The sequence below is a fragment of the Pteropus vampyrus genome, unplaced genomic scaffold (genome assembly GCF_000151845.1).
Source record: "Pteropus vampyrus isolate Shadow unplaced genomic scaffold, Pvam_2.0 Scaffold311, whole genome shotgun sequence".
Lineage (NCBI taxonomy): Eukaryota > Metazoa > Chordata > Mammalia > Chiroptera > Pteropodidae > Pteropus > Pteropus vampyrus.
In genome coordinates this window covers 155,141-163,731 of record NW_011889092.1, presented here as the reverse complement: position 1 = coordinate 163,731, position 8,591 = coordinate 155,141, and the positions used below count along the sequence as shown (strand labels likewise).

At 47.9% G+C, this 8,591-nt stretch overlaps 1 protein-coding gene across 2 annotated transcripts in view; it reads right to left on the bottom strand.

The window, feature by feature from the left end:
• Positions 1 to 7,640, bottom strand: part of KCNE3 (potassium voltage-gated channel subfamily E regulatory subunit 3) — a 9,886-nt gene extending 2,246 nt beyond the window's left edge. For both annotated transcript variants that reach the window (XM_011377365.2, XM_023521671.1), the window contains exons 1-3: positions 7,540 to 7,640; positions 6,284 to 6,366; positions 2,215 to 2,364 (exon numbers count right to left, since the gene is read on the bottom strand). The gene's annotated coding sequence lies outside the window, so the exon portion shown is untranslated. The remainder of the gene's footprint in view (positions 1 to 2,214; positions 2,365 to 6,283; positions 6,367 to 7,539) is intronic.
• Positions 7,641 to 8,591: the final 951 nt, after the last annotated feature.

The window sequence follows — 8,591 nt, the reverse complement described above, 5'->3', positions numbered from 1 at the left end:
TCAACTATCTTGCCTCCTGATGCAAAGTCCTGTGTACCTGGCATATAACAGGTGATGATGTTTTTCCCTCTTTTCAGAGATCCTTAGTCTATAATTTAGAAAAACATCCAAGGACAGCCTTGCATCTAGTCTCTAAAAAACATGTCCTTCCCTTTAAACAAGGCTCCGCACTCATTTCCTTCAGGAAGCCTTCACTGAGTGCACCCTAGCCTTTAATCATAGTCCACAAGCTTTATCACCGCAGCCTTGCCTTTGTCCCAACACTTACATGTAAGGCACTGTGTGGCTGTCCTCTCGTTATTGATAAGGGTATTAGCAGACCACATGCTCCTGGTCAGCAGGGCTGTGCCTCTCTCCCAAGTCTAGGGGACTACCCTGAATTGGCTGGGAATTCTCCTTCTCTGGTGATCTACTCTGAGCTGGATGGGTGTTCTCCTTTCCTCAATGGTCTCCAGTAAAGATGGCCACTTTAGGGACGTCTCTTCACAGTCCAAACACTCAGAGTTCACTGACTGGTTCCAAAACCCTCTCTTATCTAGATAGAGCTGTTGACCAACAGAAGTTAACAAACTTGGCTATTAGCCATAAGACCTCTTTCCCAGAAAAGATGACGGTTAGTTATGACCATGACAAATATTCGTGAACGACTCTATGAATGCAGAAGTTAGGAGGAGGAATCTAAATAATACAGCAATCACCCAGGACTGGCCCACATTTCATGCAAGGCCTTTGGGGCCCCCTCCTATCTAGCACTTGAACTACTTTGTCTGGATGGAGGAGGGAAAGAGAACAAGGGCTCACTGAGTTAAGATCCAGAAGGCAGAGGTTCTCCTCTACTACCCCACTTGTCAGGCAAGAAATTTGTTCCATCTTCTTCCCTCGTGTGAGCCAATGAAAAGCAGCAGCAGCACAATGAAATTAATGGCTCGACTAATCGTTCAATTAATGGCTCGGTCATCGTTTATGAAGGCCCACTCCTGGGCAGGCTCTGACCCAGTGCCTGCACTTGGGGGCAGATTGCCAGCATTTCTATAATGTAGGCGACAAGCCAGGGGCCACTGGGGCTTAGAGGAAGAAGGGGCGAATTTTTATCAGGGCTCAGAGAATATTCACAGTGATAGAGGCATTGCAGTTGAACCTTGAAGGGTTTTTAGGAAGTAGAAAAGGCAAGAAAAAGAAACAGATGAACAAAGGCATGACAACAAGAAAGCGCATAAGTGTTTAGAAGAATGGAAAGTAGCACAAAGAGGTTGGATTGTAAGATGTGTGGAAGGATAAGATAGGATGTGGGATGGAGACACTGTCCCCAACCAGATTATGAAAGGCTCTGAATGCTAGATGAAAGAGTTGGAACTTTACCCTGTAGTTGGGAAGAGCTGTACAACAGTATTTAAAAATGACACAAGGATCAGATCTGTGCTTGCAAAGGACACTAGCTGCTATGTGGACTGCATTGAGGGCAAGAATTAAAGAACAGAGCCCAGTAACAAGGGTATTATAATGGTTCAGGTGGAAGATACTGAATCTTGAGGTGGTGCCATGGGGATGCCAACGTGGAGGGCAAGGACAGATGTGAGATGTGAGAGGCATCTTGGGGAGGGAATGGCTAATACAAGGGTTGAGGGAGTCAAGGGCCTCAGACAGTTTTACAGGTAGACAACAGACAGATGTTGTAAGCATCTGGAGAAGCCCACTTTGAAGGAAATAAGTTTCTTGCCCTGTTCGGGCTCTAGTTTCCTCATCTATCAAAAAAGAATAACATCAGGAATTGTTGTTCAGTTTTGCAAGATGAAGAAGTTTTAGAAAACCACTGCATGGCAGTATGAGTACGGTTAACATTACTGAGTTGGCACTTAAAAAAGGTTAACATGGTAAATTTTATGTTTTGTGGAGTTTTTTTAACTACAACTAAAAAAAAAAAATTATCATCCCTGTCCTGCTTCCCTCCAGGCTTGCTTGAGCATATATTTTTACTATGGTGAAGATTTTTAAAATATATTTTAATGAAAAACGTGTAAATGAAAACCTATTTTTCATTTTTGAGAAGTAAATATGTATACACGGGGCATACAATGAAGATGAAGTCTCCCTGTTCCTAGTGGCCCAGGGCTCTTTCCCAGAACAGTCACTGTTACCGGTTTTCTTAGGTACCCTTTCAAAGGGGGTTTTAACTGATAGGGCAGAGGGAGGGCAGCCCCAGTCTAGAAGACTCACCAAATAGCAAGCCAATTCCCTGGCTCCGAATCGGCTTCAGGAATCTTCCTTTGGGCACCTTAATGCTTCTCAGCCCCTCAGCCTCTTCAGGATGTCTCTGGACACATCTGGGGTCTCAGTATTGACTTCGGGAGCTGGGAAGGTCCAGAGCTGGAAAGCAGGAGACAGGGCAGATACAGAAAAAACTTCAGAACCAGGGAGGATCGCCTAAGGCTGGGCCCCTAGAGTTGTGCAAGAGCCTTGCTTCCTCTCCTTTTCCTGCAGCAGCTGGGTCAGGCCAGCCTAGGGTTACAGTTACAGTTACAGGAACTGTGTACTGGCCAAGGGACATCTGATTGCTGTCCCTCGACTCCAGGCCCACAATATCTCAACTAGATGACTGCATGAGGAATCTCAATTTAACATGTAGACTCCTGCTCAGGGACTAGCTAATAGTGTAGCCTACAACATTCCCTTTCCCAAGGGCACTGGTATCTTAGCAGGAGCCTCTGAAAGGCTGAAACGGCCTGAGATCAAGGGAATGATGTGAGTGGCAGAACGGCAGTTGGCAGTTGGGTTGATATTTTACATAGGAACAGTCGAAGTTCCCCATCACCTATTTGGATAGACTGGGTGCAAACATGGTCACAGCAATATCTGTAGCAGAGCTCATTGTAAAAATTAAAGAAAAATATGCATTGCCTGGCACTAGATACTCCACAGACATGGTGATGGTTTTATTTTTATAGAACAGAGGCTGGCAGGGCCTTCAGAGTCCATCTGGTCTAAACCTCCCTCATTTTATAATGAAAGAAATGGAAACTCCAGGAGCTGTCTTGGTTCAGCTGCTACTTGTGTGACTTTGGGCATGTGACTTCCTTTCTCTGGATTCCAGCTTCTGTCTGCATCTGTAAACTGAAGGGGTTTTACTGCATAATGTCCTAAGTCTCTCATTAGCTCTAACATCCCAAGAGGGTACAGATCACAAAACTGCACTGTGAGATTATGGGAGACTGGATAGGTTGGTGGGACAGGTATTTGGGGGGCTTTCCAGAGCCCCCTTAAATCACAAGATAGAGCTGCAGACTTTTTCCTCACAAGTTAAGATTCTGAGCCCTGGGACTGAGTTACACTTAATATTCCAGCCTAGGTAAACTGAGAACTGAATCGGTTGACTTGTTCATTTTTTCTCTTAGCAGCTCACCTGCCAGGGCGATCTAACCTGGGGAGGAGACAGACTCTGTGCAGAGAGTGGGGGACAGTGTGGGGGACAGTGTAGGGGACAGTGTGGGCTCTGAGGCAAGATTCAGTGAGAGGAGTAAAGGTTCATGAAACCTTATTCATCCCTCAGGCCCTCCTTCCAGGACCTCTCTGAATAGACCCAGATGCTTATGGTTCTGTTGGGAGGCACAAAGAAGTCATAGTTACTTATCTTTAGGTGTTGGGTTGGGGTGGGAGTGAGGACCTGGGTACAGGGGCATCCTGTTGGGTCAGGGGAAGCAGAGTGTTGATAATGGGACAGGTTGGTTCTCCGTGACCTGCTCCTGGGTCCCAAACTGGGGATTTGGCAGTTGGCAACATTGAGAATTTTGTTCCTCTTTCTGAGCCCCTTGGCTTCTCTCTTCAAGACAGCCACCAATTGTGACATTCATGGTGATGGGATAGACAGACCTTTTGCTCTAGAGAGTCCTTATCTTAAAATAGGAGATAGACCAGTTAGGAAGGAAGGTGAACAGTGACTGACTGACTAAGCTGAAGGAGATTTTAACGATCATTTAGAATGTAGATTCTAGGCCAACTCTTTTTTGTAGGTGGGGAAACTGAAGCTCAGGAAGGGAGAGTGACTCACTCAAAATGACAAGGCTAGTAAACAGCAGAGTTCGGATGAGAACCCAGGTCTTGTGGGGGCGCCATTCAGGTGCTCTTTCCACTACCAGTGGGAGCATCCCCTGACATCTGAGCTGCATATCACACCAAACACAGCTTCTGGTGTCCTCGAGCATCCTCTCCTTTGACTCCAGGACTCTGCTTTTTTTTTGCATTCCAGATTCTCACTAATCTCAATTGAGGATCCCGTTAGGCGGGAAGGTGGTAAGTTTTGGAGGAGTTAACCTTCCTTTATGGTCTCCTCTCCCAGGGTCTTTTCTGCTCTAGATCTTCCCCTGATCCCCTAAACAAGCCAGGTGTACTCTCTTCTTCCACATTCTGCTGCCACTATTTTCTGCATATTAATAGGTTCTCCCTAAATGTTCTTGACTTGAACTTGCCTGGCCTCTAACTTGGGGATGGAGGTGTACAGCTGTGATCTGAAGGATGAACTGGGTATCTTAGTGAGATTTTCATTCAGGTTTCTCTGGGGAAAACTGGAACTCCACCATTGGTTCTTTGGTTTCCTCATCGCTCTGTTTCAGCTACTCTTTCAAATGAGTGTTTTAAGTGCCTGGAAATGTGGGAGAGAGAAGCAGGGCAGGGTGTCACATAAAGCGAGTAGGGGATATAAAGATAACTCCTGGGACTGCACGGTTTTGCCATGGGTCCCTCTGGAGGTCTTATCACCACCATGGACTGGGGAGCTAGTGGGTGGGAGAGGAACTGCAGGAATGGACCTTAATGTATGGTTGGAAAGAGACACAGGAATAGAATCTGAACAAGACGGGATCTTAATAATCATGTCATGGTGCAACCCACTCATTCAACCAGTGAGAAGATAGAGTCCCCCGCTCTCATCCTCCTGAGAGCAAATCATTTGCTCAAGGTTTCACAGTCTAGGAGGGGCAGAGCTAGGATCAGAAACAGGCATCCCATCTATAGATCTTTCCACTATAAGTTCTCTGTTGCCTGTGGGACGGTCTAACCTTCTGATTATCATTCCATACTCCTTTGGATGTGATCCTCCCTCTTACCACACTTTACCAGTTTTCCCCAGTGCCCTGTGCCCCATGGTTCTGAGCTATAGGCCATTCTCCAAACATTCCCTGCACTTGCACACCTCTTGCCTTTGCTCATGCTGTTTTCTTAGGCAAGAACACCCTTTCTCTTTTTATCTGCACGGTGAACTCTCATTCATCCTTCAAGACCCAGCTCCAATGTCATCTCTCTAGACCCTCTTCTGAGAGACCCCCTTCCCCATTCTCCAGCCAGTTAGTCCCTGTTCCTAAAGTGCTTCACATAAAACCATATAAGAGCGGCATGCTGCACTGAAATTATGTGTATGTATCTATATAGATTTCAACAGATATAGATATATATGTTAAACTGTGCACTGTGAGATACGAGGGCAGGGACCTGTGCCTCATATATTTCTTTATTACTTTGGCCTGAACACATAGCAGGCACTAGAGAATAAATGAATCAATGCCTCTTATTATTAGACCATCCCCCTTCAGCACACACATACACATTCATGAAAACAGCTTATAGTTCTTAAACAATTTCAAGGGCAGGCCAAACAGATTCTATTTTGTCTGGGCAAGAGGGGGCTCGAAGAAAAGAAGCCATCTCAGTCAGATGGGGAAGTGAGTCAGGGAAGGAGGAGTTCTAAGCCCAAACGTTCCCTGCACCTGAACCCCATTCAATCCAAAGGGCAAACATTCTTGGCCCCAAAACACTGGCAGTGGCTTTGCAACCCTCTTTCCTGTGTACCTACCCAGGGTGTGGCTAGGCATACCCACCCACTGCACATACACAGTCCAACTCCCAGTTACCCAGCCTGTGATCTTGCCTTTCAAGTGTTCCTTTCATGGTTCCAATCTTGGCTGTATGCTTGGCTATGTGACCTTGAGCACTGCACTTATTTCCTCTGAAACTCATCTATGAGATGGGGATAATTACCCCTAATTACCCCACATGGGAACTGGGGGAGACAATAAAAAGTAACGTGTTTCAGAAATTGCAAAGTATTATATAAACATGAGATAATTACTGGGCAGCCTGACCACCTTGTTTCCTTTTCTGTTTTGTTATCTACCTACCCACCCCAATATTACCAGGAACAACTTTTCCTATGTTCCCTCTCCCCACCCTTGGTTCTCCTACCTTCAGAAGGAGCCAAAGGTTCTTATTATTCTTCTTGATTCTCAGACACCCTTACCTCCGTCAGAAGCCTTCCTTGTTTTGCGTCCTCTCTGATCAGCCCTGTAGTCTCTTTCCATGTGGGGATAACATTCTATAGTCCTGTAACTGACAGAGAACACACTAAGGTGGGAATCAAGAGACCTGCCCCTATTTTGTCAACATGTGTAGCCATGTGTTTTGGTTGTAAGATTCCATTCCAACCTCAGTAAGATTGTTTCTTGTTTTGCCTTCCTCTTAGTAGGTATCTTGAGCATCCACCCTTTCAGTTTGTGGCGAGAAATGTGTTTTGAGAATTGTGGAGCGAGTAAAGATGAAGAAGGTTGTTGGTTATAATCTTAAGAAGTCAAAATCTGAAAGCACTTTCTATGGCTCCAGCATGGGTCTCCTCCATTTGGAGAGACAGAGCAGCTGGATGCCAGAGCTTACGCACTTACATGGCACCTTTGTAGGTGGAGTGGAGCCCTGGGCTAGGGTGTGGAGACTTGGTCCCAGGTATGACCCTGGGCAAGTCATCTCTCCCTGGGCCTCAGTTCCCACATATGCAAATTGGTGAGCAGTAGGTTGATGGGATGGGAGAAGATACTCTCCATGGGCTCTCACACAAGGGTCTAAATTCATCTACTTTCTAGACAAGAGACTTCCAGGTCTAAACCCCTTGGCTCTCATGGGCCAATTGAGTGCACGGGCGACAGGACCCGGAGACTCATTTTATGGGCGGTGATCCTGGAGAAGAAAGCACACGGCATGAAAGCGGTGGGCTACTGGCACAGATTTACAACCTGTAAACTAGAACCCAGATCTCCTGGTTCCCAGTTTAGACCTATGTTATTAGCAGCAGAAAATGCCTTTGGGAATCCCCAGGCTTTCCCCGGGCCAGCAGTGCATATAGGGAGAGGGGCTCAATGGTCAAGTCAACTCTCCAGATCAAGCCGCTCCGGCCAAGCCAGAAGCTGCGCTGGCTTCCAGAGTGCCATTTCTGCGTGGGCTCTCGCGACGGACCCACACGTGCTCGCTTGCATATCTGTGGATGTGGAAGGAGCTTTCGCGCCGCTCTCCACAAGCTCCCATGGTTTCCAGGCAGCGCGAGGCAGGAGCCCAGCTTCGAACTCCCACGTGCGGCCCCGGGATCCCCGCGTCTCCGTCCTGGGAAGTATCAGCTTTTTGTCTGAGCCGCCCCCACCTCGGGTCGGCGGTCTCGGGGGAGGCGAGAAGATCGCTCAGTTCTACCCCCGGCGCCAGCTCAGCGGTCCAGACCCTGCGGGTGCGCTTTACCTGCCTCTCCGCAAGGCTCCGAGGGGCGCGGGTCTGCTCGTCGGACACCGCGCGGTGTGCTGGAGGGGGCACTCGCACTGCGCCCTTCGCTCCGCAGACCACTCTGTATGTAACCCGCGCCCCCGAGGCTCTGCGCTCTGACCCGCACTTGGCTCGCTTTTCTCTTCCCTAGGGCGTCCGCTCTCCTGGCCCCGCCCGGCCCTCAGCACACCCCCTTCTCCCCAGGCTGGCTTCTGGCGCCTCCGCCCAGCTGCGTGGCCTCACCCGGCTGTAGGCTCGATCCTTCCGTCCCCTGCAGCGCCTGCTTCCTGGACCTGAGACTGAAAACCTCTCGCTTCTCTTCAGCTTGCCCAGCCTGAGGCCAGTCTCCAGAAAGCGAGGCTGAGTGTTGGGTGCTGGTGAAATCAAGGCTTTGCTCTTAACGGCTGCGTGGTGGTGGTGGACAAGTCACTGCTTCTCATGGAGCCTTGACTTCCTTGCTATAAAATAGGTACAATTCGTGTATGCATTCTTCACAGGGTATTGGTTTGGGTCAGATGAGATCTTAGAATACAAAACATTAAAGCCGGTTGGTCACTGGAGAAATAATCTGATTCTAACACAGAGGCCCACTTTGGGGAAAGGACTTGAATAAGAGATAATTCCTAACACAGGACTTGAATAAGAGATAATTCCTTTGGGTTCAACCTAGACTCACCAAGAAAGATAGTGACAGAGCTCAGACTCAGAATCCACTACACCACTCTACTTCACCCCAATTGGTGTTTCCTCCCTCCAAATCTCAATAGTCCTTCACTTGCTCAGACAACTGGTGCCAGCACACCTCCAGAAAAGAGAAACAGCCAGGGGCAGCTGAAAATGAGGGCCAGGAGGCTGTAGTCAGGGGAGTGGACAGTGTCAGGGAAGGGCCCCTCAGGGACTCTGTAGGGAGTCCTTATCAGATTCCTCGTTACCAATCTATGGCCTTGGGATAATTAATAATAAACAGGCCAGCTCTTGCTCCCTTACAAAGATCCATTCCAGGACATTTGAGACACATACCCTCAATCACA